The sequence below is a fragment of the Salvelinus alpinus genome, chromosome 4, assembly GCF_045679555.1.
Source record: "Salvelinus alpinus chromosome 4, SLU_Salpinus.1, whole genome shotgun sequence".
In the NCBI taxonomy this organism is placed as follows: domain Eukaryota; kingdom Metazoa; phylum Chordata; class Actinopteri; order Salmoniformes; family Salmonidae; genus Salvelinus; species Salvelinus alpinus.
In genome coordinates this window covers 77,632,446-77,659,661 of record NC_092089.1, presented here as the reverse complement: position 1 = coordinate 77,659,661, position 27,216 = coordinate 77,632,446, and the positions used below count along the sequence as shown (strand labels likewise).

General features: G+C 42.4%; 1 long non-coding RNA gene across 1 annotated transcript; it reads right to left on the bottom strand.

Annotated features, from left to right (window-relative positions):
- Positions 1 to 111: 111 nt before the first annotated feature.
- Positions 112 to 14,903, bottom strand: LOC139574478 (uncharacterized). The gene is made up of 2 exons (XR_011674781.1): positions 14,822 to 14,903; positions 112 to 1,678 (listed from the first exon to the last, which is right to left on the bottom strand). It is a non-coding gene; the product is annotated as an uncharacterized lncRNA (long non-coding RNA).
- Positions 14,904 to 27,216: the final 12,313 nt, after the last annotated feature.

The window sequence follows — 27,216 nt, the reverse complement described above, 5'->3', positions numbered from 1 at the left end:
TTCATCAACCTGTTGAAATGTTAACATGAATCTTGAATGACTGCTTTAACATGGTTTGGTGTGCCATTTTTTGTTAGCTAGGGTGCTGATGATGACAAAATAACTACACAGTTTATATGAAAATTATTTTTATTAGGCTACATATACTTGTAGTTATTACAGACACAACAAATTCGTTTTTAGAACATTTTTTGAGAAAACATATCTTCAAAACTGTCATCCTCTCTAAAATATAAACAAATTAAAACATTTAAAACATACCAGAGATATCCTTCTACATCAAACATGAATTAGGATAAATCTGTAGACATCAACCCCAAATGACTGGAAACATCATCATCTTATAAACTTGGATTTTGGGTTGAATTGACCCTTTTTATGAAATTGCATGAGTCGGAGAGTGGCTGAGGTAGAGGGATCAGTGGAGAGCTCAGCTGAGACATAGAAATAGAATGTCCAGATAGTCCCGCTATCATGGGACATTGCTTTGATTGGGAATGTCCATTCTACTAACATCTGAGGCCTGCTGGGAGTGAGTGTCATAGGGCAGACTGGGGCCACAGGGCACAGCCCCATCACTCTCCCTCCTCCCTCCCTCCTTCTCTTCCCTCAATCTCCAACCAGGCCGTGCTGCAGGGTACCGTGTAGCTGCACTGGGCCTGGGGTCAGTGAAAAGCTGGCTTGGTAGGAGATGATTGCAGCCTAATTGTGCCATTGAGGAATGTGGTACGCTGGAGTTACTATGGCCTGCATGAGGTCTGGCTGGCCACTGTGGTGGACACACTGGACAAATGCATTTTTAGGATGACAGGGATTCCCCAAGCTTCAGTGGGGTAGGGGTCTGTGGAGCAGGGGTCAATGGCTGACCAATTGGACTCCTGTTGCTTGGTGCAAGTGTAATACTTTTAAAAAGGCCTTTTGATTAGCTGGTGCCTGTTTGGAATTCTTGCTTATAGATGTGCATGAAGGGAAATAACTCTTGAACTATTGTCCAAGATGTTCTCTTGTTTTGCCTCTTTTCTCCATTATATTGCCTGAGGAGTATATGCCTTTTTGGTTAGATTAGAACTGAATTTAGTCATAACATGTTAAGATAAATAATATGTGTTACGTACTCAAGCAATTACAAACACCTGTACTGTCCGGTATGCAATCAATGAAATAAATGCACACTAACCAACCATTATTCCCTCACCCACCAACCCATGATGGCTGGCTCTTCCCTTCCCTTCTACCCTGGAGGAAGCTGGGTAATCATCAGCCTCTTTCTCCATCTCCCTCTCCCTCTATCCTTCAATCAGTTGTGTGTGAACTGTATGCGTCCCACTATATCTCCCCCCGCGGGTCCTCTCCAGCCCTCCACTCCCTGCTATTTTCACCCCCGCACACATCCGTCGCTGCACTTATCCAGCCTCAGACGGCTGGTGGCTCAATGGCTAAACGGATTAGGGAACAACAGAGCACCTTCCCCTCTCCGCTTGCTTGCCTGAATCCTCGTAGGCGGTGGCTATTGAGCAGGCCCAGGCCCTCCACTAGCCAGGCTTTATTGATGCGTCTATGGGGCTTTATGCTGCCAGCGCTCGGCCTTGCCCTCGCCTTCATCAATCATCTGGGCTCCAGGGCTGCTACCAGAGCGGAGACAGGCCTCCAATGCACTGCAGCACCCTTCCAGGAAACTCTATAGGGGAGAGAGAGAGAGCGAGATAGAGAGACAGAGAGAGACTAACTATTTGCACATCATTACAACACTGTATATATACATAATATGACATTTGAAATGTCTTTATTCTTTTGGAACTTTTGGAAGTGTAATGTTTACTGTTCATTTTTTATTGTTAATTTCACTTTTGTTTATTATCTATTCCACTTGCTTTGGCAATGTAAACATATGTTTCCCATGCCAATAAAGCCCTTAAATTGAAATTGAAATTGAGGGGGGTGGGGGGGGGGGCATCAGTCTGTTGGTGTGATTCTCAGGCTGCCACTCGTTTCTGATGGGTTTGATGGTTTGACAGACGTACCATAGAGTGCATGACAATGCTGTGATTAACAAGGGTTGAGCTATTGCATTTAGTTTAATCATGATGTTGTGAATATATCTGTCATATACTGTAGGCCCCTATATATGTATTCCTGATAATAGTGATAGTAGTTATATGAATAATGATTACTTCTGTTAGAAAATAATGATTTTGGGGGTTTTAATAGATAGCATACAGTATATGGCCTCTATCTGTCAATCGTCTAAGAGTTATAGGATATTGTGCAAAGCTACATCAAGAAAGTTTATTTATGGAGAATATGTCTCATATAGGCTAAGGTCTGTCAGTGGTATCATGTTCCCCCTTTTTCATCAAGCCTCAACACTATGTCGAATTGTACTCTGCACTTAACTTTTTTAATAACGATTTTTTTCCCCTTCCCTTCAGCCGTAAACTCTCACTCTCTCCTCCCTGGTGGAATAGCACAATTCGATTATAGTTATATTTTACAGCAGACGCCAGGGCGCAATAAAAGGAGGGGAGCACGGAAACGGGACTTCAGCCATCAATTAGATCTCTATTAGCAGCCAGCGAAGACCTCACCGCAGGAAATACAGAGGACGCCCTGCCTCAGCCAAGCTCTGAAATTAAACAATTCTTCAAGCCCCTCGACACGCTTGAGTCAAGACTCCAATGTTTTTGGGCAATTTGTTTTGCCAGAACGATACTATGTCGTATCCACTTATGGGAAAGCGTTGACCTTGTGACCCGAGGTGGAGCTAACATATCAATATGATATACTTAGCGACAACTATAAAGGAAATAATTTGGGGATACCTTTGAAAGACGTGTCTGAGATTAATTCGTAATTGCAAAAAGAGATGTTTCTGTTTCCTTTAGCAGCACAGTAGTGATGGGAATGTCAAATCAAATGTTATTTGTCAAATACACATGGTTAGCAGATGTTAATGCGAGTGTAGCGAAATGCTTGTGCTTCTACAGTTTACATACACCTTAGCCAAATACATTTAAACTCAGTTTTTCACAATTCCTGACATTTAATCCAAGTAAAAATTCCCTGTCTTAGGTCAGTTAGGATCACCACTTTATTTTAAGAATGTGAAATGTCAGAATAATAGTAGAGAGAATGATTTATTTCAGCTTTTATTTCTTTCATCACATTCCCAGTGGGTCAGAAGTGTATATACACTCAATTAGTATTTGGTAGCACTGGCATTAAATTGTTTAACTTGGGTCAAACGTTTTGGGTAGCCTTCCACAAGCTTCCCACAATAAGTTGGGTGAATTTTGGCCCATTCCTCCTGACAGAGCTGGTGTAACTGAGTCAGGTTGGTAAGCCTCCTTGCTCGCACACGCTTTTTCAGTTCTACCCACACATTTTCTATGGGATTGAGGTCAGGGTTTTGTGATGGCCACTCCAATACCTTGACTTTGTTGTCCTGAAGCCATTTTGCCACAACTTTGGAAGTATGCTTGGGGTCATTGTCCATTTGGAAGACCCAATGCGATCAAGCTTTAACTTCCTGACTGATGTCTTGAGATGTTGCTTCAATATATCCACATACTTTTCCTACCTCATGATGCCATCTATTTTGTGAAGTCCACCAGTCCCTCCTGCAGCAAAGCAACCCCACAACATGATGCTGCCACCCCCGTGCTTCACGTTTGGGATGGTGTTCTTCAGCTTGCAAGCCTCCCCCTTTTTCCTCCAAACATAACGATGGTCATTATGGCCAAACAGTTCTATTTTTGTTTCATCAGACCAGAGGACATTTCTCCAAAAGTACGATCTTTCTCCCCATGTGCAGTTGCAAACCGTAGTCTGGCTTTTTAATGGCGGTTTTGGAGCAGTGGCTTCTTCCTTGCTGAGCGGCCTTTTAGGTTATGTTGATATAGGACTCGTTTTACTGTGGATATCGATACTTTTGTACCTGTTTCCTCCAGCATCTTCACATGGTCCTTTGCTGTTGTTCTGGGATTGATTTGCACTTTTCGCACCAAAGTACGTTCATCTCTAGGAGACAGAATGCGTCTCCTTCCTGAGAGGTATGACAGCTACGTGGTCCCATGGTGTTTGTATTTGCGCACTATTGTTTGGACAGATGAACGTGGTACCTTCAGGAATTTGGAAATTGCTCCCAAGGATGAACCAGACTTGTGGAGGTCTACAATTTTCTTTCTGAGGACTTGGGTGATTTCTTTTGATTTTCCCATGATGTCAAGCAAAGAGGCACTGAGTTTGAAGGTAGGCCTTGAAATACATCCACAGGTACACCTCCAATTGACTCAAATGATGTCAATTAGCCTATCAGAAGCTTCTAAAGCCAAGACATCATTTTCTGGATTTTTCCAAGCTGTTTAAAGGCAGTCAACTTAATGTGTGATAACTTCTGACCAACTGGATTTGTGATACATTTAATTATAAGTGAAATAATATCTACCATGTAATCTAACAATTTCACAACAGCTACCTTATACACACAAATGTAAAGGGATGGAATAAGAATATGTACATATAAATATATGGATGAGCGATGGCCGTTGTGGGGTTGCATAGGCAAGATGCAATAGATGGTATTAAATACAGTATAAGCTTATGAGATGAGTAATGTAGGATATGTAAACATTATTAAAGTGGCATTATTTAAAGTGACGAGTGATACCTTTATTAAATACATTTGTTAAAGTGGCCAGTGATTTGTGTCTGTATGTTGGCAGCAGCCTCTCTATGTTAGTGATGGCTGTTTAACAGTCTGATGGCCTTGCGATAGAAGCTGTTTTTCAGTCTCTCGGTCCCAGCTTTGATGCACCTGTACTGACCTCGCCTTCTGGATGATAGTGGGGTGAACAGGCAGTGGCTCGGGTGGTTGTTGTCCTTGATGATCTTTTTGGCCTTCCTGTGACATCAGGTGCTGTAGGTGTCCTGGAGGGCAGGTAGTTTGCCCCCGGTGATGTGTTGTGCAGACCGCACTACCCTCTGGAAGGCCTTGCGGTTAGGGGTGGTGCAGTTGCTGTACCAGGCGGTGATACAGCCCGACAGGATGCTCTTGATTGTTCATCTGTAAAGGTTTATGAGGGTTTTAGGTGACAAGCCAAATTTCTTCAGCCTCCTGAGGTTGAAGAGGCGCTTTTGCGCCTTCTTCACCATGCTGTCTGTGTGGGTGGACCACTTCAGTTTGTCCGTGATGTGTATGCAGAGGAACTTAAAACTTTCCAGCTTCTCCACTACTGTCCCGTCGATGTGGATTGGGGGGTGGGTGCTCGCTCTGCTGTTTCCTGAAGTCCATGATCATCTCCTTTGTTTTGTTGACGTTGAGTGAGAGGTTGTTTTCCTGACACCACACTCCAGGTGCCCTCACTTCCTCCCTGTAGGCTGTCTCGTTGTTGTTGGTAATCAGGCCCACTACTGTTGTGTAGTCTGCAAACTTGATGATTGAGTTGGAGGTGTGCATGGCCACGCAGTCTTCGGTGAACAGGGAGTACAGGAGGGGGCTGAGCACGCACCCTTGTGGGGCCCCAGGGTTGGGGATCAGCGAAGTGGAGATGTTTCTACCTTCACAACTTGGGGGCGGCCCGTCAGAAAGTCCAGGACCCAATTGCACAGGGCAGGGTTGAGACCCAGGGCCTTAAGATTAATGATGAGCTTGGAGGGTACTATGGTGTTGAATGCTGAGCTCTAGTCAATGAACAACATTCTTACATAGGTATTCCTCTTGTCCAGATGAGATAGGTTAGTGTGCAGTGTGATGGAGATTGCATCGTCTGTGGACCTGTTGGGGTGGTATGCAAAATTAAGTCGGTCTAGGGTGGAGGTGATATGATCCTTTACTAGTCTCTCAAAGCACTTCATGATGACAGAAGTGAGTACTATGGGGCGATAGTCATTTCGTTCAGTTGTCTTTGCCTTCTTTGGTACAGGAACAATGTTGGCCATCTTGAAGCATGCGGGGATAGCAGACTGGGGTAGGGAGCGATTGAATATGTCCGTAAACACACCAGCCAGCTGGTCTGCGTATACTCTGAGGACGCGGCTCTGGATGTCGTCTGGGCCAGCAGCCTTGCGAGGGTTAACACGTTTAAATGTCTTACTCACATCAGCCAATGGAGAAGGATAGGGGGGCCCACAGTCCTTGGTAGCGGGCTGTGTTGGTAGTGCTGTTTTGTCCTCAAAGTGGGCGAAGAAGGTGTTTAGCTTGTCTGGAAGCATGACGTGGCTGGTTTTCTTTTTGTAGTCCGTAATTTCCTGTGGACCCTGCCACATACGTCTCGTGTCTGGGCCGTTGAATTGCAACTCCATTTTGTTCCTAGACCAACATTTTGCTTGTTTCATTGCCTTGTGGAGGGAATAACTACACTGTTTATATTTGGCCACATTCCCCGACCTCTTTCCATGGTTGAATGCGGTGGTTCGCGCTTTCAGTTTTGTTCAAATACCGCCGTCTATCCACGGTTTCTGGTTGGGGTAGGTTTTAATAGTCACAGATGGTACAACATCTCCAATGCACTTTCTAATAAACTCACTCACCAAGTCAGCGTATAGATCGATGTTATTGTCTGTGGCTTCCCGGAACATTTTCCAGTCCAAGTGATCAAAACAATCTTGAAGCATGGATTCCGATAGGTCAGACCAGCGTTGATTGGTTCTAGTCACGGGTCCATCCTGTTTGAGTTTCTGCCTATAGAACAGTACGAGCAAGATGGAGTCATGGTCGGATTTGCCGAAGGGAGGGCGGGGGAGGGCCTTGTATGCATCGCGGAAGTTAGAGTAGCAGTGGTCCAGTGTTTTGCTCGAGCGGGTACTACAGTCAATGTGCTGGTAGAATTTAGGTAGACTTGTTCTCAAATTAGCTTTGTTAAAATCCCCAGCTACAATAAATGCAGCCTCGGGATATATGGTTTCCAGTTTACATAGAGTCCAATGAAGTTCTTTCAGGGCCGTCGAGGTATCTGCTTGGGGGTAGGGGGATATGCATTGCTGTGACTATAATCGAAGAGAATTCTCTTGAGAGATAATGCGGTCGGCATTTTATTGTAAGGAATTCTAGGTCAGGTGAACAAAAGAACTTGAGTTCCTGTATGTTGTTACTGTTACACCATGAGTCGTTAATCATGAGGCATACACCCCCGCCCTTCTTCTTACCAGAGATATGTTTGTTTCTGTCGGCAAGACGTATGAAGAAACCCGGTGGCTGTACCGACTCTGACAACATATCCTGAGTGAGCGGGATTAGATCCAATGTCCAGGGTGGAGGTCTGAACAAAGGATCTGCTTAGGGAAAGTTGTATTCCTGGTCGTAATGTTGGTAAGTTGACATCGCTCTTATATCCAATAGTTCTTCCCGGCTGTATGTAATAACACTTCTGGGCCAACAATGTCAGAAATAATACATAAAAAAACAAAATACTGCATAGTTTCCTAAGAAGGCGGCCATCTCTGTCGGTGCCATCTTGTCAAGTTAGTGAGTGATCTTTAAAACTTTAATACTGAAGATGTGGGAATTGATTGTTGAGGGAGAATGTTTTCTAAAAAGGAAATAAATAGGATTTGACCCACTTGATTAACCATCCCTAGCCTCCCATTAGGATCATGTAGCTTTTTTGTGTGTGGACACTTTATTCAGAACCCTCTTATGCAGGGGCGGACTGGCCATCTGGCATCTGCTCGAAATGCCAGATGAGCCGATCCATTTTTATCCCAGTGGGCCTGTCTAGCAAGGACAAAAATGGTCTGGTGTGGGTGCCTCAAGGAAAAGAATGGGCCATAATGTTAGAAATGCTAGGGCTGATTTCTGGTCCCAGTCTGCCCCTGCTCTCATGTGTTTATAGTGCATTTGTGTCAAGTGTGAATTTACTGTTCTGTGTTTATTATCTCACCACAACCAAAGTTACCTCTGAAAAAGGTTATTCTATTCTTTCTGATATTTTCTGTTATTAGACTTAGCTAAAACTCAATGTCTGATTTCACTTTGTGGGGGGCTCCATAAAAATGTGTTTGTTGTTATACCCAACAAGTCATAGGAAAGACTGCTATGGCATGTGAGTAGTCCGATTCCATTGATAAAGAGCATGAAAAGAACATGCAGCTTGGTCCAGTTGGAATATTCCTGGAATTTGGGGAAAGTTACCGGAATTTTGCAACCCTTTCCCTGTAGTTAGCAGTGGCAATCATTCACAATTTCCTGCATAGATCAAAAAACAAAAATATCAAAATTGATGCAGCATTAGAAAGTCAATCCAAAGAGATATCAATGACGTCAAGAGATCATTGTAAGAGTATGATAAGCATTGGAATAGTTCCATAGTTGAGAGAGGAGCTGTAGCACTGTATTGTGCAGCACTACTATTACCATGCCAGAAATACATCGCCATGATGTAGGCTATGGTGTTTGTGTTCTGCATGTAGATCCATTCATAAACCCCCATGACACGACTCTCCAGTCTAGTGATACGCTTGTGACAGTCTACAACAGAGACTAAATCATTATTGCAAGAGCAAGCATATAGGCATAGCCTATCTGTGCATTGTTATAAGGTGTAACATATAGTTGTCATCATCTACAGTATGTAGGCCTACCTGTAGCCTTATTTTACATATACCCACCATTTGGGCAATACAGCTATACTGGCAATAATATGCCACTCACTTTCCACTCAGGTTGATGGTGGTTATCCTTGAACATGTTCACTGTTAGACTTGTGAAATATAGAGAATTGTAAAGGAATCAATAGCCAATTCGATTTTAAACATATTCAGATTGATTTCATTCACTATTTGACCACATATAACTAAGAATAGATGCATTTTAGATTAAAATACACATACATAACATAAAACTAAATTGTCTATTTGCTTCAGTAGGCTTATAAACTTAAAGTTCAACAAAACGAATGTCCCCAATATTTAGATTTTTCTTAGTAGGCATAAAGACTTCTCTATTTGTTCAACCAAAGGATGGACATTTATCATCAAGAGGGACAGCTTCGTATTTTCTACCTAGTTCTCTCAAGCCCAGGCCCAAATTCTGCATTTTTATGGAAAACTGCAGTCATTTTGATTGATGAAATCTAAAGATATCTAAAACAATCCGAGAGATCCCCAACTGTGACGCGTCGAAGGGGTGCTCCACTGTTGTCATTGTTCCTCAGAAATAAAGGGGACCGTTGGGAGAATACACGAGAAAAAAAATCGCGATTTCTGTTCAAAAGGAAAAGAAAAGCAGCATTTCTTTACAGGCAGTGGGAAAGTTACAGAAACCCTTTTCCACTTCACTCGAAAACAATGCTAGCTTTGGTTTTCTCTTGACTCATTCAAACATATAGGCTTGCATATATATAGGAATAGGGTATAAAGAATAGATGATTTGACTGAATATGGAAGTCGTTTGTTTGCATGAATCAATGCCCTTATGTCTCCAATTGATCCAAAAATAAAAATGTTAGGTTGCATGAGCCCTAAAACCATTATTATTTTACTATCATGTGCTGCAGATTTGTGACACATGGATTTATTTCCTTGGCATATAATACAAAATTAACAAAATAAAGTACCACAGAAATTCGTTTTTGATTTAGGCCTACTTGCTTGCTTGCTTTCCGTTCTGCCTGTCTTGTTTAGTGGGATACATAATGTCACTAGAAATGACACCTGCCTAATTTCCGTGTTCTATTATTAATACCAGGAGCGCGTGGCATCCTTATCCACCGCGGAAATATCTTACTTAATGCCGCGACACCCAAAGGGAGTTTCAATAAATCTCACTTTAACTGCGTTTTCCCTCAAAACTCCTTCAGGCGAAAGGAGGCCGTGTCAAGATTGCGTTTTTGTGCCAGTGCTTAGGACCAGCTGCTCCTAAAGACAGACAAGCTCTTGTCAATTAGCCGGTGACAAGCAGGTTCTCTGGTTGCCTGAGGCGCTCCACCAGCCAGCAGTGTACAGTCCCTGCAATTAGTATCAATTTCTGTCGGGACCTCCTTGGAGCACACAGACACAGTCCGGTCAAATGGCCAAACATTGCAGAAACAACTGGAAAGGCCACAAATTACAATGCGTAATGGGCCATGTTTGCCGCACTAGTGGGAAATGCTGGAATAGCAAGAAAAAGGCGGCGTTTTTTGAGGCTCAAATTCAAAAATGAAACTGTGTTTGTTTGGTTCCATTAGAGACAATTAAATGAATTTCAGGCCAGCACTGTCACCATACTGACATCCCATAGAACGATTGCTCACCGCGCGCCTTTGTGGCCGTTGTCACCGCAAGCAGCTGGTGGTGGCATTCCGAGCCTCTGAAGGTGCCCTTTGGCCCGTGGGGGGATGGACTTCGGACAGGGCGGTCCAGCCGTTTCAACAGCGCCGTGATAGGTGGGGTCAGAGGGGCCAAGTTTCCAACAGGACGTGCAAAGTCCTCGGCAGCGGCAGCTGAGTTCGAACAAAACCGCAAAAGCTCGCCAGGCCTGGAGAATCATTAGTACGAGCGTTTGTTTAACTAATTAGCAAGCTGGGCAGTCAGAGGGAGGCTTGTAGCCGACAGGGCATTAATTTTGAGGAAGATACAGAGTTCAAAGTACAGGATGGGGACAGGGCAGCGTCGCCTGGTGTGGCACATTGAAGTTCATGAACAGTGCAAACAGCACATTCCAAAAATGGGGGCACACACATCATTTAACGGTTGAGACAAATAAGTTCAAATGACGCCAAAATAGAGTGCGAGGGAGAAAATATCCCATGTTAAATTTGGGAAAGTTTAGGGAACGGGTCGGCGGGTCACGAAAAGTCAACAAAAGAGCAGTCTTGATGACAAAAGGAATTTAATATAAAAAAAATACATAAATCTTCAAATGAGGGCAGGCGCACAATGGGCACAAAGGGGGCGAGTGTTTGAGTCAACATAGATTTGTTGTTGGCGATAAAAATGGATTAGGCCAAGTTGTTAACATTTAACACAAAAAGTTGTCACTAAAGAGAATTAGTGACAACAAATAGAATTTGGGTGAAATATATAGTGGCCAGGGCGGTTGTGTTGTCGAGAAAGACAGCTTTACATTTTTACCTCGAGGCCAATTGGAGACAACCAACTGATCTGAGTGTGGCCATTTTTGAAGCGCATTTTAGTTGTTCATGCCCAAAAGTGCACTGGCTGATGGCATGCAATTCAATAAGATATATGCAAAACTTACTCACACAATTTAATTGTTTCGTCTGTTTGAGTTAATGAGCAATGATTTGTCAGGTCTTTATGAAGAATAGTGCGGTGCACTGAAATGCATAATCAACTTAGTCAATACATTATGAGAAATACAATGGTCACTTAATTTATTTAGGTAGAGATATACTTTTTTTCTGACTAGAGGATAAGTAATCTATTAAACTATGCCTCCCAAGGAGCATATTTGGGAAAAACGGTCCATAACAACTGTAAACATTATGGGGTGAATGATAAAAATCTGATTACGTTTACATGTTGCAGACAAAACGATGTCCCAATCGAGTCGCAGGCTATAACAAGTGGCGCCACTTCGGCCTCCTCTCTCCAGCCACGATGCCACACACTTAACACAGTGACGGTTACTGCTGAGAACTTCGTCTGACCTTGCGCGTTTCTCAGTGGTTGGCCACTCTCAACCTTCCTAACCCATGCAGTCGCCAACAGCCCTGAATTCCATAATTCTTAGACGAAAAGGCATTATTAGAGAAATCCTTCCTTTTTGACAATTTAATAGTGCAAACTAATCATCTGCGTGACACGGGCCATTAATCTCGTCAAAGAGAGACAAAGACGAGGCCTCTTTGCATGTTGAGTCTGGATCCTGCAGCTAAGACATGGCTCTATTTTGGGATCAAGTGCACAATAAAAGCATTGTCACTGCTTAATGGTTATGTTTGTGAAACCAAACCCAGTGTATTAAGTAGATCTTTGCTACGAATTAGAAATGTTGCCTAACCCACAGAATTCACGACTTCTAAGTTCATTTTCAATTCACAAAAATAGCTATATTGAAGTGCGTAAAAGCAAAGAAAACATGATGGAGAAAGCAGGGGGGAGATATGGAGGGAGGGTGCCAAAAAAATACTATACTTATAGCCACAAGTTATGAATTATTTTCTGAATCAATTTTGCGGTTCCAAATCATTTTCCAAACATTCTCTTGCGGGAGTAGTAACAAGACAGAGAAATTGATCCGCTGAGACCTCACCTTTTAGTGTGCCTCAATAAAATAGATATCAGTCTCGAGCGACGATTATATAATTTTTAATATATATGCAATAAATGTTCGATTTTTTTTTCCTGAAATGACGGGAAATAATAACGTCAAATTTTAAAGTCATCCATTATACACCAACGATGTGCTTGCTCTATCGCGTTGCGCTTGATTAATTCATTTTCTGATTGTGTTTGATAAAGCAATAACGATAGCGCTTTGATCTTGACATTGTGCTCTCCACTGGGTAGTTAGACCGATTCCATTTTAGGGAGAAAATACTATGCAGGCCTAGGCAGTTGTTTAAATATTATAAATTATTAATGTATTAATTCGATGTTATTACGCCATTTCTGGTAGCCTCAAATGTCACCACCAAAATAGGTTTACCGATAGGGCCCCGTTTTCTAGGCCATACCATTTGATTGGCGGGTAATCCGATCCAAATGAAGGATGAGCGTTTTAAAAGAACGTCACACTCTAGGCCACTCTACTGTTAATTTCAGTGAAAACCATCAAAACGTATTTTCGTGAACTATGGGGATTACGATACCGGCTCCCATCACGAACACAAGTGGCCCAGCAGTAGGCCTTGGTCACTGTAAAGCGAATAAATCAAATAAGCATTAAGTTGGATAATCTGCCTCCAACCATTTAATTTATACTATCGTATTCAACTAAAAGAAAGCCTATAAAATAGGGGGACGTGACTACCGACATAATAGGCTATGTCAAGCAACCCTGTGCAATACGCCCAGACAATTTGTGGTGACAGTCCTGATCCGATCAATTCTATTATGCCCACTCAGCTAAGAAACAATCACACCTCCCCAAAAGAAAAAGGCTTTATTTTATAAATAAGACATTTATTCAATGGACATTGTTTGGCTATCAAGTCATGCGTAAAGTACAAGAGATTATAATACCCAGAATTTATAGCCTGTTCAGCCGGTTTGCACCCACATCCACCTTATGTTTTCTACATGTTATTATTACGTGTTTTTGACCTTTGGTCTGCTTGACCATGCAAACACATCACATTGGCTGCCGCTACCAGAGCAGTCAATTCTTTACAAGCTGCAATCAGAAATTGTCTACAGAAAATAATGCATTTATTGAATTATTGTATATCTGTTATGTATTTTCCTATCATGCAATTTTGAAAGTCTGCTATTCTAAATAAATAACATGAATTGAATAGGCTGTTTGTTCCGTCATTAACAAATAAATAATTTAAGGTCTTTAAAATACTGTTGATAACCAGGTTACACAGTGTTTCTTTGAACTGTTTTAGTGTGAGAGAGTTCTGAAGGGACTAGATTCAACCGTGTCCCTCTTTTCCTCCTTCCGCCAAACCAATCCCTTTGACACGTCTTCTTCGCCTGCCCCAATTTTCGTTGGTTTCAGTCCATTCCACACCCTGTTTGTTTTTGTCCGATACAGCTGTGGAAAGAATACAGCCTTCCTTTTCCGATTACAACCGCATTCCTTTTGAAGGTAACCTTTGATTTCTTCCCCTTTAGCAGTCTTTTTAAAAATATTTTTTTTACTATAGCCTACCCTGTCAATCGCGCATGTTTTGTTCTATTTCTCGATGCAGCTTCAACAGAAAACGTATGTCCCTCATTGATGGATTGGTTTTGAAATGGGAAAAGGTTAAGGGTGGGGAAGTGAAAGTGCGGGTTGAAAGGTTTTCCTAGCAAAGGCTTTGTTTTTGCGAAAATGCTGTTATTTTTGGTCATCGATGGTAGCGATTCGACATCAGAAAAAGTGGGTTGCTGAACAAATTGTTGCATATAGGATAGTTGTTATTGAAAATAGTCTATTGTAGTCTAAATACATAAAATAGAAATAGGAGATACTTTTAATGTTCAATATCCTAAAATGTGTTTTCTTGGGATAGGAGTACCACACAAATATTAAGCCTAACATTTCCTCCGTCCAGATTTTAGACGCGTGCGCTTTCATATTGGAACTTGATGGTGCAGACAGGTGTGTCAAAACGCTCGCGCTTTTATGGAGATTATGTATAATTTCTTCTCCTGCACATTTGCATTGGACTGAATCGAAAATAGTTTTTTTTCTTCATCTAAATTATGATCACACATTTAACGCGTCATGCAATATGCTATCTTGTTTAAATAATCAGTAAACTGCACATTAAACGCAGGAATGATGCGTTTGTTCACAGAATACAAAGCCGGTTTCTAAGGTGCTAAATACTCCATAACTCCAAAATTGCAACGCATGAAAACGCTTCAGTTATATCCTATAATGACAGTGGTTTGATAATATGGTCCTTGAGGACCTGACGCAGGAGCAGTGCTCACATTGATGTTGCCATATATTGCGAGTTCGCCGAGAAGAATATATATTTTAAAATCTAGTCTTGTAAGGAAAACGATTAGGCTACATCAATTTCATAGTTCTACGTGTAGCCCATAGGTAGGCTAATGCCGTGATTCGAGCAATAAAACACACTCTCTTAGCCTCAACTGTAAAAAAAAAAATATCTAAAAATAAAGACGACTCGTGTAATTCAGGTTTAAATAACAGAAATAGCCTACAAACATGGGTTATAGGAACAACATGGTAAAAATGCACACGCTATAGCCAACTTACTGTGACGATGTCCTCCTGCATTCTCATCTCAGATCTTGTCAAAAGTGGTGTGTTTTGTCTCGACTATTTCTATGAGATTCACTTAAACAAGTGGAAACTTAGTGTCCTTTCAGCACCATTTTATACATGATGAGCCGTCAGTAATGGGATTATTAAACAAAAACGGTTTCAGGCGCTGGGGTTAACCTTTTTAATGCCTAATTAGGTTTTGCAAAGAAATAATTAGATTCAGCGTTGCTTACACTGCCTATATTTTCAAATGATATCTAAAACAATCTCATCATTAAATAACCCTCTTGTCAATAATCTTCAAACATTTATTTAGTGTCAGAGTACAGTAGATTATTTTAAAACATGTTGGGATCAAATACAGCATTATACATAGCTAAACTAATTAGCATACACACAGTGAAAGTCAACGCCACACAGTAGAGGGGCAATGGAAGGGCTGAGTGCGCCATCTAGTGAAACTACAATAAAACACAATTTCTGTTATAATTTTGTTTTCTGTATATATATGCCTAACATGGCTTCATTTACTGTAATCCAGTAACAAAGGTCATACCCCCCTTTGCCTCCAGAAAAACCTGAATTAATCGGGACATGGATTCTAAAAGTCGGAAACGCTGGTCCATGCTGACGCAATGGCATCACGCAGTTGCACTACCGCCACCAGGCAGGATGGGTCCATGGACTCGTGCTGCTTATGCCAAATCCTGACTCTGCAACAGCAACCGGGATTCGTTGGGTCAGGCAATGTTTTTTCACTCCTTATTTGTCCAGTGTTGGTGATTGCATTCCCACTGGAGCCGCTTCTTCTGGTTTTTAGCTGATAGGAGTGGAACCCGGTGTGGTCGCTGCAATAGCCCATCCATGACAAGGATAGGGGAGTTGTGCGTTCCGAGATGCCGTCTGCACACCATTGTTGTACCATGATTATTGCCATTCTCCTTCGACCTCTCATCATTGAGCCATTTTCGCCCACAGGACTGCCAAGCACCATTCTCGGGAAACCCCTAGACACTGTCATGCATGAAAAGCCTAGGAGGACGGCCGTTTCTGAGATACTGGATGCGGCGTGCCTGGCACCGACGATCCCACCACTCTCAGTCACTTAGGTCACTTTTTCCCCCCATTCTAACGTTCAATCAAACAGTAACTGAATGCCTCGATGCCTGTCTGCCTGCTTTATATAGCGAGCTACGGCCACGTGACTCATTGTCTGTAGGAGCAATCCATTTTCGTAAACGGGCCGGTGAGTGTACAACAAGCTGATCCAAAGCATGCAGCAAAGGGTGCAGTGCTGTCCATGGTGCTGAAACCAATCTCCAGCTATTGACTGGGCCACAGTTGCTTGATGATTGTTTTCAACATGGACTCTGATGCTTTCCAAGTGCTTCTTGCGTCTAAAACCCATTCAGATTCTCATTATTACAAATATCCACTTATAGTACATATTCAATATCTGTCTTTTCATCCAGCTTACTCTCTCTTGATGTCACAGACCTCAAATCCAATCAAATTTTATTTGTCACACGCGCCGAATACAACAGGTGTAGTAGACCTTATGTGAAATGCTCACTTACAAGCCCGTAACCAACAATGCAGTTAAGAAAAATATTTACTAAATAAACTAAAGTAAAAAGTAAAAGAGCAACAAAAAAATAACAATAACGAGGCTATATACAGTGTTCCGGTACCGAGTCAATGTACGGGTTAGTCGAGGTAATTTAGGTAATATGTACATGTAGGTAGGGGTAAAGTCACTATGCATCTCTTTCCAGCTCTTGTTTGCTTTCACAACAGATTTCAAACTCCATTCCCCACATAGGCTTAACCCAGCTGTCTACATATTTCAATTTCAATTTCAAATTGCTTCATTGGTATGACGTAAGATGTAGGCGCACATATTGCCAACTTGCACTTTGGAATTGGAAAATATTAACATCATAAAAAATTCTGATTGTCAACAGAACAATCAGTAATAACAATAATCAAGGGTGGGGGGAATGGGGTTGTAGTAGAAATTACAAAATCAGTAAATAAAATACTGTCTCTCTTTCCCTGTTTCCCTCTCTCTCTCTCTTTCCATCTCTGTCAATTAAATTCAATGGCATGGGAAACATATGATTACATTGCCAAAGCAAGTGAAATAGATAAACAAAAGTGAAATAAACAATAAAAAGTGAACAGTAAATATTACTCAAAAGTATCCAAATAAATTATTATGTCTATATACCATGTTGTAACTATGTGCAAATAGTTAAAGTACTAAAGGGAAAATAAATAAACATAAATATGGGTTGTATTTACAATGGTGTTGTCACACCCTGATCTGTTTCACCCGTCTTGTGATTGTCTCCACCCCCTCCAGGTGTCGCTTATTATCCCTGTGTTTCCTGTCTCTCTGTGCCAGTTCGTCTTGTATGTTTTTCAAGTCAACCAGCATTTTTCCCATACTCCTGTTTCTATTCTCTTTCGCTAGTCCTCCCGGTTTTGACCCTTGCCTGTTTTCCGGACTCCGTACCCGCCTGACCATTCTGCCTGCCCTGACCTCGAGCCTGCCTGCCACTCTGTACCTCCTGGACTCTGAACTGGTTTTGACCTTTTGCCTGTCCACGGCCATTCTCTTGCCCACCCCCTTTGGATTGTTTAATAAATATCAAGACTCAAACCATCTGCCTCCCTTGTCTGCATCTGGGTCTCACCTTGTGCCCTTACAGGTGTTTGTTCATCACTGGTTGCCCTTTTCTTATGGCAACAGGTTACAAATATTGCTGCTGTGTTTGTACACTGTAGTATTTCACCCAATAGATATGGGAGTTTATCAAAATTGGATTTGTTTTCAAATTCTTTGTGGGTCTGTGTAATCTGAGGGAAATTATGAGTCTCTAATATGGTCATACATTTGGCAGGAGGTTAGGAAGTGCAGCTCAGTTTCCACCTCATTTTGTGGGCACACTGCCTACAGCGACCTTTCTCAATAGCAAGGCTATGCTCAATGAGTCTGTACATAGTCAAAACTTTCCTTAATTTTGGGTCAGTCACAGTGGTCAGGTATTCTGCCACTCTGTACTCTGTTTAGGGCCAAATAGCATTCTAGTTTGCTCAGTTTTTTTGTTAATTCTTTCCAATGTGTCAAATAATTATATTTTCTCATGATTTGGTTAGTGTGTTAATTGTGTTGCTGTATGTGGTTCTGTGGGGTCTGTTTGTGTACAGAGCCCCAGGACCAGCTTGCTTAGGGGACTCTTCTCCAGGTTCATCTCTCTGTAGGTGATGGCTTTGTTATGGAAGGTTTGGGAATCGCTTCCTTTTAGGTGGTTGTAGAATTTAACGTATTTTCTGGATTTTGATAATTAGCAGGTATCGGCCTAATTCTGCTCTGCATGGATTATTTGGTATTTTATGTTGTACAATGAGTATATTTTTGCAGAATTCTGTATGCAGTCTCAATTTGGTGTTTGTCCCATTTTGTGAATTATTGGTTGGTAAGCGGACCCCGGACCTCACAACCATAAAGGGCAATAGGTGCTATAACTGATTTAAGTATTTTTTGCCAGATCCTAATCGGTATGTCAAATTTGATGTACCTTTTGATGGCATAGAAGAGCTTTCTTGCCCTGACTCTCAGATCGTTCACAGCTTTGTGGAAGTTATCTGTCTGTCTGTCTCTCTCTCTGTGTGTGTGCGTTCATCTGTAGCACATGGGGATGCGTGAAACTTACTCCTCAGCCAGAAATGTTGCCAAATTGTAAACTTTTCGGTGGCGCCGACTGGATGGACGCTTCGGGAGGGCGGTCATGTGCTATCAAGACAGAGGGCCGAGATTGAGCCTCGGTACAGGCCGACTCAGGAGGAAGTGATACTCCCAAAGCAAGCACGGTGACGTCCTTTACACTTAATAATATGGCAACTATTGTCTAAAAATAATAACAATTAAATAATAATAATATGGCAACTACTGTCTAATAATAATAACAATGAAATAATAATAATATGGCAACTACTGTCTAAAAATAATAAAACATTAAATAATAATATGGCAACTACTGTCTAATAATAATAACAATGAAATAATAATAAGCCACCTATTGTCTAAAAATAATAGCAATGAAATATTATTATATGGCAACTACTGTCTAATAATAATATTAATAACAATGAAATAATAATAATTACAATTCCATTAACAGCATAAAGAAGTGGTGGTACTACTAATAGGCCTACAAACTAATAAAAACTACTGCTACAACTACTAATACAACTAAGTACATATAATATATACATACATATTCACAGATATCTTCACATGGTGATGTTTTTTATTAGTTTAAAACAGACAGTTCGTTCTTAACATTTGAAAAAGGGCTTTATTAAATTCACTGTGTGATTTTAATGCCCCGATTTCTACAGGTAAATTATTCCAGTCAGTTGGGGATTTGTATGTGAAAGATCTTACTCCAACCTCATGATGTACCCTTGGAATTTGTAATTGCTGCTGTTGTCGAAAGGAGTAGTGTGAGTCTTGTAAAGTTAGGTGTTCCTTAATATATACAGGGAAATGTAAGTTGATACATTTGAAAATACATTGGTACCAATGCTGTTGTCTTCTGTTTGGGAGTGACGGCCAATTTAGTGATTCAAATATTGTGCAATGATGTGTCTTATAATGGCATCCAAGAATACATCTGCAAAGATTGTTATAAATTACATCTAATTCGAGCTGCCCAGTGACACGAGCCAACCAGACAAGATAAATCACTTCTATGCTTGCGTCGAGGCAAGCAACACTGAGGCATGCATGAGAGCATCAGCTGTTCCGGACGACTGTGATCCCACTCTCCGTGGCCGACGTGAGTAAGACCTTTAAACAGGTCAACATACACAAGGCTGCGGGGCCAGACAGATTACCAGGACGTGTGCTCCGGGCATGTGTTGACCAACTGGCAGGTGTCTTCACTGACATTTTCAACATGTCCCTGATTGAGTCTGTAATACCAACAAGTTTCAAGCAGACCACCATAGTCCCTGTGCCAAAGAACACAAAGGCAACCTGCCTAAATGACTACCGACCCGTAGCACTCACGTCCATAGCCATGAAGTGCTTTGAAAGGTTGGTAATGGCTCACATCAACACCATTATAACAGAAACTCTAGACCCACTCCAATTTGCATACCGTCCAAACAGATCCACAGATGATGCAATCTCTATTGCACTCCACACTGCCCTTCCCCACCGAGACAAAAGGAACACCTATGTGAGAATGCTATTCATTGACTACAGCTCAGCGTTCAACACCATAGTACCCTCAAAGCTCATCACTAAGCAAAGGATCCTGGGACTAAACACCTCCCTCTGCAACTGGATCCTGGACTTCCTGACAGGCCGCCCCCAGGTGGTGAGGGTAGGTAGCAACACATCTGCCACGCTGATCCTCAACACTGGAGCTCCCCAGGGGTGCGTGCTCAGTCCCCTCCTGTACTCCCTGTTCACCCACGACTGCATGGCCAGGCACGACTCCAACACCATCATTAAGTTTGCAGACGACACAACAGTCTGACAACGACGAGACAGCCTATAGGGAGGAGGTCAGAGACCTGACCGGGTGGTGCCAGAATAACATACTATCCCTCAACGTAACCAAGACTAAGGAGATGATTGTGGACTACAGGAAAAGGAGGACCGAGCACGCCCCCATTCTCATCGACGGGGCTGTAGTGGAGCAGGTTGAGAGCTTCAAGTTCCTTGCTGTCCACATCAACAACAAACTAGAATGGTCCAAACACACCAAGACAGTCGTGAAGAGGGCACGACAAAGCCTATTCCCCCTCAGGAAACTAAAAAGATTTGGCATGGGTCCTCAGATCCTCAAAAGGTTCTACAGCTGCAACATCCTGACTGGTTGCATCACTGCCTGGTACGGCAATTGCTCGGCCTCTGACCGCAAGGCACTACAGAGGGTAGTAAGTACGGCCCAGTACATCACTGGGGCTAAGCTGCCTGCCATCCAGGACCTCTACACCAGGTGGTGTCAGAGGAAGGCCCTAACAATTGTCAAAGACCCCAGCCACCCCAGTCATAGACTGTTCTCTCTACTACTGCATGGCAAGCGGTACCGGAGTGCCAAGTCTAGGACAGAAAGGCTTCTCAACAGTTTTTACCCCCAAGCCATATGTCTCCTGAACAGATAATCAAATGGCTACCCGGACTATTTGCATTGGGTGACACCCCAACCCCTCTTTTTACGCTGCTGCTACTCTCTGTTTATCATATATGCATAGTCACTTTAACTATACATTCATGTACATACTACCTTAATTGGGCCGACCAACCAGTGCTCCCGCACATTGGCTAACCGGACTATCTGCATTGTGTCTCACCCACCACCCGCCAACCCCTCTTTTACGCTACTGCTACTCTCTGTTCATCATATATGCATAATCACTTTAACCATATCTACATGTACATACTACCTCAATCAGCCTGACTAACCGGTGTCTGTATGTAACCTCGCTACTTTTATGGCCTCGCTACTGTATATAGCCTGTCTTAACACTGGGTCCGGGCAGCCCCAAGGGAAAATAACGATTGATAGGCCAAACAATGGGCATCACCCCATCTGAGCCCTCCCAAATTGACACCATGCCGCTGCCAGTCCGAGACCCCTGTACAACTGCCATCTCAATACACTTTCCCCAGTCCCAACCCCAGCTACCTAACAGAAACCGTTTTATTATAAGTCCAGACCAAAATGCAAGGAGCTGGATTGGAATTTCCAGGGAAACAACCAACACGGGTGTTGGGAGGCTCCAATTTAAACTCCCCCCATTCCACAACCCAAACATACATTCCACATACATCCCATTCCACAACCCAAACATACATTCCACATACATCCCATTCCACAACCCAAACATACATTCCACATACATCCCATTCCACAACCCAAACATACATTCCACATACATCCCATTCCACAACCCAAACATACATTCCACATACATCCCATTCCACAACCCAAACATACAAGTTGACAGCTACCCCGGTGCAATTTTTTACAATTTCACCAAGGTCCTGGAGAAAGCACAAGCACGGTGGTTCTCTCAGTGGGCATACAAAACTTCAATCAAGCAGATTGCATCCATGCACAACGAAGCCAGAGCCACTTCCCCATTATTAACCACTCACACCTCCTTTCCCCAAACCAGAAACAAAACCTTTAAGTAATTAATGGTTACATCGCCACACATGGCCCATTCCTCCTGGAGATCCCCCTTGACACATTTCACACAACAGACCTCACACATTGGACAACAACCACAGCAGGCTTCATTAAAAAAATATGTTTACCCCAATTTCGATCTTGTCTCATCGCTGCAACTCTCCAACGGGATCAAGAGGCAAAGTTTGAGTCGTGCATCCTTTGAAACACGACCCACCAAACCGTGCTTCTCAACATTAGCCTGCTTAACCCGGAAGCCAGCCGCACCAATGTGTCGGAGGAAACATTGTTCACCGAACGACCGAGGTCAGCCTGCAGGCGCCCAGACCGCCACAAGGAGTTGCTAGTGCCCGATGAGCCAAGTAAAGCCCCCCGGGGCAAACCCTACCCTCACCCAAACAACGCTGGGACAATTGTGCATCACCCTATGGGACTCCCGATCATGGCCGTTTGTGATACAGCCCGGGATCGAACCTGGGTCTGTAGTGATGCCTCTAGCGCTGCGATGCAGTGCCTTAGACTGCTGCGCCACTCAGAAGGCATGCAGACCTCCTTTTTAAGAATTGGTGTGGTCAGCTAAATTTACAATAGGTTATACCCACATTTTGGACCACCCTAGCCACCACACTGACTTCTCCCCAACCCCCTTCCCTCTCCCTTCCTCCCCCAGTTTCTTCCTTAGATCCTCCAACTGATGGGGCAGTTCTCCCTTCCTTATCCAACATCAAACTTGTCAGTCTTTTCAACTTATAGTAGCACAGGCCCAACACCTGGAGAGAGGGATTTCCTTAATTCCCCGTCCCATCAAATTCGACTGGTATGAACACCCACAATACCATAGACTACTTAAACTTTTCAACTATTTTGACTATGAGACAAATGACAACTAGTTACCATTCACCCTTCCCTGTACCTGGGAACCTAAACTGTCCCAGGTAGACGGGAGGGTCCAAAATCTAATCAGAACCACACCCAGGCAGATAGACAGAACAACCTCACTCACATAGAAAGACAAGCCATACAATAACTTATAAACAACCCTCACATAATATTGAAACCAGCAGACAAGGGCTCCAAAACAGTGATCCTAGACAAGCATCAATACACACGAGGCAAACAGGCAGTTAACCAACACCAAGTACAATGTACCAGTTTTATAGCTTCTTTAATCAGAACAACAGTTTTCAGCTGTGCTAACATAATTGCAAAATGGTTTTCTAATGATCAATTAGCCTTTTAAAATTCTAAACTTGGATTAGCTAACACAACGTGCCATTGGAACACAGGAGTGATGGTTGCTGATAATGGGCCTCTGTACGCCTATGTAGATATTCCATTTTTAAAAATCTCCTGTTTCCAGCTACAATAGTCATTTACAACATTAACAACGTCTACACTGTATTTCTGATCAATTTGATGTTATTTTAATGGCCAAAAAATGTGCTTTTCTTTAAAAAACAAGGCCATTTGTAAGTGACTCCAAACTTTTGAACGGTAGTGTATGTAAAGTTTGAAAAAAATATTCTGAGTTGGTCCCTTTATGGATAATTTGGATTTTCGCAATGTAAATCTGTCTGTCTGTTGCTTGATAGCACAATGGACCTTTGTATTATTCTATACATCTATTGTTTGTCATGAACATTCAGGAGGGTGTTCTTTGCTATAAAATGCTGTGGCTCAAATCTGCTTGGTCAGCTCTCTGCATCACACTTTAGAGTGTGGGATAGACCAGCTTCATTATTTCAATAATTAAATTGATATTAAAGAATGATTGTTTGAATAAATAAAAAAGTGTCTTCTTTGAAACAGAAATATTCCATGACCAAGATTCAGACGTCAGTTTAGGAAGGAAGAGGTGGTGTTTACTCGATTGAACTCATCATTACATCTGGTTGGCAAGCATGTAAAATGTGTCTGGAGTGTATGGTAGATTAAATGGTGGAGCATGTGTTATATTGCTGTAAGTATGTTGAAGAGAGGGAAAGATTGAAGTGTAGGGTCATTGAGGTTGGACGGGTTTGGAAGGGATTTGGGGGATGGGGAAGTTAGTAGGGCTCTTTATTTTCTCAGAAGTACTGAGTTAGGTAGGAGGATTTAGAAATGTTGTAAACCGGGATTGAACACACTTAAGCACACAGTGGGTAGGACATTGGACACAGGTTTAGATAATATTATTTGATCTGTTTTTTAACTATTGAGTAATAAAAGCTATGTTTAATGAAGATGTGGAGGGTTTTTGAATAACTGGGAGAAAAACACCCCAACTGGAGAATCTGCAATCCAACTGCAACTAGGGCTGTTGCGGTGACCATATTACCACCACACCGGCGGTCACCAGTCATGAAGGCAGTCAAATTCCACGTGACCGTTTAGTCACGATAATTAGGCTTCTCCAAGCTCTGATGCTGCTGATGGTCATTAGTAGTCTACCAAGCTTGCTAACTGCCCGGTACTCAGCACTCTATTGTCCCTCTAATCATTCTGACATCAATGCAAATGTGTTTGAAAATCTAATCAAACACTTCATGAGAGCCTATGAGCTCATATTGCACAACATTTCTATAGGCTATGCAACTGCGAGAGAAAACAGAGCGATGGCCTCTACTAAAAAAAGCAGGAACCCATCAGCTTTCTATAGGCTAGGCCTACTATATTTATTTCTCAACTTTCCTAATATTAAGCACATTGTTTATCTTTACAACAGGAGTATATAGCCTACCTGACTGGCATGAAAATGAACCACGGCAAAAGCGTCCTCCGTTCGCTATTTAAGTGCGTAGATAACATGTATTTTCCCCTGACCCTGTTTCAAGACAGGTGCATGATAATGGTCCATTCTAAATCAACACAAATTTCACACATATATTATTTAGTATATGTAAAGACAAGATTAAATCAAGAACAGTCTGATGGGTGACAATATTAGCCTATCACTTGTGAATTATAACATCACTTGTGAATGATGCCCAGCATAAGAAACTGCTTTTTTTTACTTTCTCAATTCATAATTGCACACCTCATGTCGCCTAGCCCATAGGCTTATATGTTTTGATGTTTGTATCGCAACTAAAGTGGCCAAATAACTACTTACAATTAAGCACATTAATCTGCTTTGCAAGGGGTTAAGAGCATAACTGGCATACCTATGCAGCACGTGAGTTTGAAGTTTGGCGAAGATGATTTTCACCATAAAAATGCACCTTTATAATAAAAGCATTACATGCATAATCACATTTTTAGTCACTTTTGATAATGGTGTTTTCCTGCTAATGGAACATTGGGGCTTATAGCCTACGGCCATGTGCACATTGCAGCCTTACATACAGCCTTACAATGTATTAAAAATCAAAACATATAGCCCAACATTTGTAGAACAACTAAAGTTACATTAATAACTCTAAATTAAGCATATAGGAGTACCTATTTCTGTCACGCCTGCTCCCGCTCTCTCCCCCCCCCCCCCCCCCGGCGCTCGAGGGCACCAGGCTGCCCTGCATTACGCACTCCTGCCACGATCATTACGCACACCTGCCTTCCCTCGTCACGCGCATCAGCAATTATTGGACTCATCTGGACTCAATCACCTGTTTATCACCTCCCCTATATTTGTCAGTTCCCCAGCTCTGTTCCCCGCTGCTGCATTGATTGTCGTCTGTCTTTGTGTTACCCAGTTCTGACGCTGTTCCTGTCCTGTTGCATGTCTGTTCCAAATTAAATGTCAACTCCCCGTACCTGCTTCTCTTCTCCAGCATAGTTCCTTACAATCTCTTTGTTATCCGCTCAACACAGAATAGCCGCATGTGCGCGCACTCCCTGAAATAAATTATTCCAATTTTATTCAGCTTTGTTCAATTGTATTCTTCATACTATAAAATAATACAAAATAATGCCATGGAATTCCAAGCAAATCTTGTCTGCCTAATGAACTAGTGTAGCCCACAGCCATTTGCCATAGCCAGATCAGGACCTAACATAAGGACTCTGTATGCTATTCTGTTCTTCTGAAATAGACTACATTTTCTCCATATCATGCTTCTTTAGACCTGTCTAAAATAAATAATGGATTTATTGTGAAGGTGTAGGCTGTATTACATGGATTTATTAGACTTTTTAAAATGTAGGTGTTCCAAAGGTCTGCATCAGTGGCTTGTAGGCAATGTGTGGAAGCCAGGAGATGCTAAATGTGTTTGTGTTCATTAATGGTCATTTACAATGGGACCGACAGTTATTTGCCGTTTGATTAAATTTCATGACCGCTACAGCCCTAACTGCAACCCAGAACTTTTTAACATGCGGAACTGAGCCCACAGCATTTGAGAACATCTACCCCAGGAGCTACAAAAAGACGCCCAGGAACTGGCTACAACATCTACAGCCTCAACCCCCAGACTCAACCTCCATCTCTAACCCCAAGCTCAAAAACAAGGCGTTGAGAACCCACCCTGAGCAGTACATCATCTCGTGCTGCTCGGACATTCACATCTTGTAATTAAAACATACACCCACCTGGTTGTTACACGCTGTCCTGTCCCCAGTAGTGAAAGACACCCACCCCAACAGGTATAGGCAGCCATGCAGTCCCTTATGAGCAAAGTAACACAGCAATAGAGCCCAACAACCCCTCACCAACTTAGTCCCACAGCCCCCTACCAATAGAGTCCCACAGCCCCTACCAATAGAGTCCCACAGCCCCTACCAATAGAGTCCCACAGCCCCTACCAATAGAGTCCCACAGCCCCTACCAATAGAGTCCCACAGCCCCTACCAATAGAGTCCCACAGCCCCCTACCAATAGAGTCCCACAGCCCCTACCAATAGAGTCCCACAGCCCCCTACCAATAGAGTCCCACAGCCCCTACCAATAGAGTCCCACAGCCCCCTACCAATAGAGTCCCACAGCCCCTACCAATAGAGTCCCACAGCCCCCTAACAATAGAGTCCCACAGCCCCTACCAATAGAGTCCCACAGCCCCCTACCAATAGAGTCCCACAACCCCCTACCAATAAATAGTGTAAATAGTAAATAGTAAATAGTGTAAATAGTAAATAGTAAATAGTCTTCGTATTTTTCGTATACATTTCGTATATATTTTAATTTCACTTTCCATCTAGGAACTGAATATACATTCCTACATTCCGCCTCACCCAATGTGGTACGGACCTGCTATT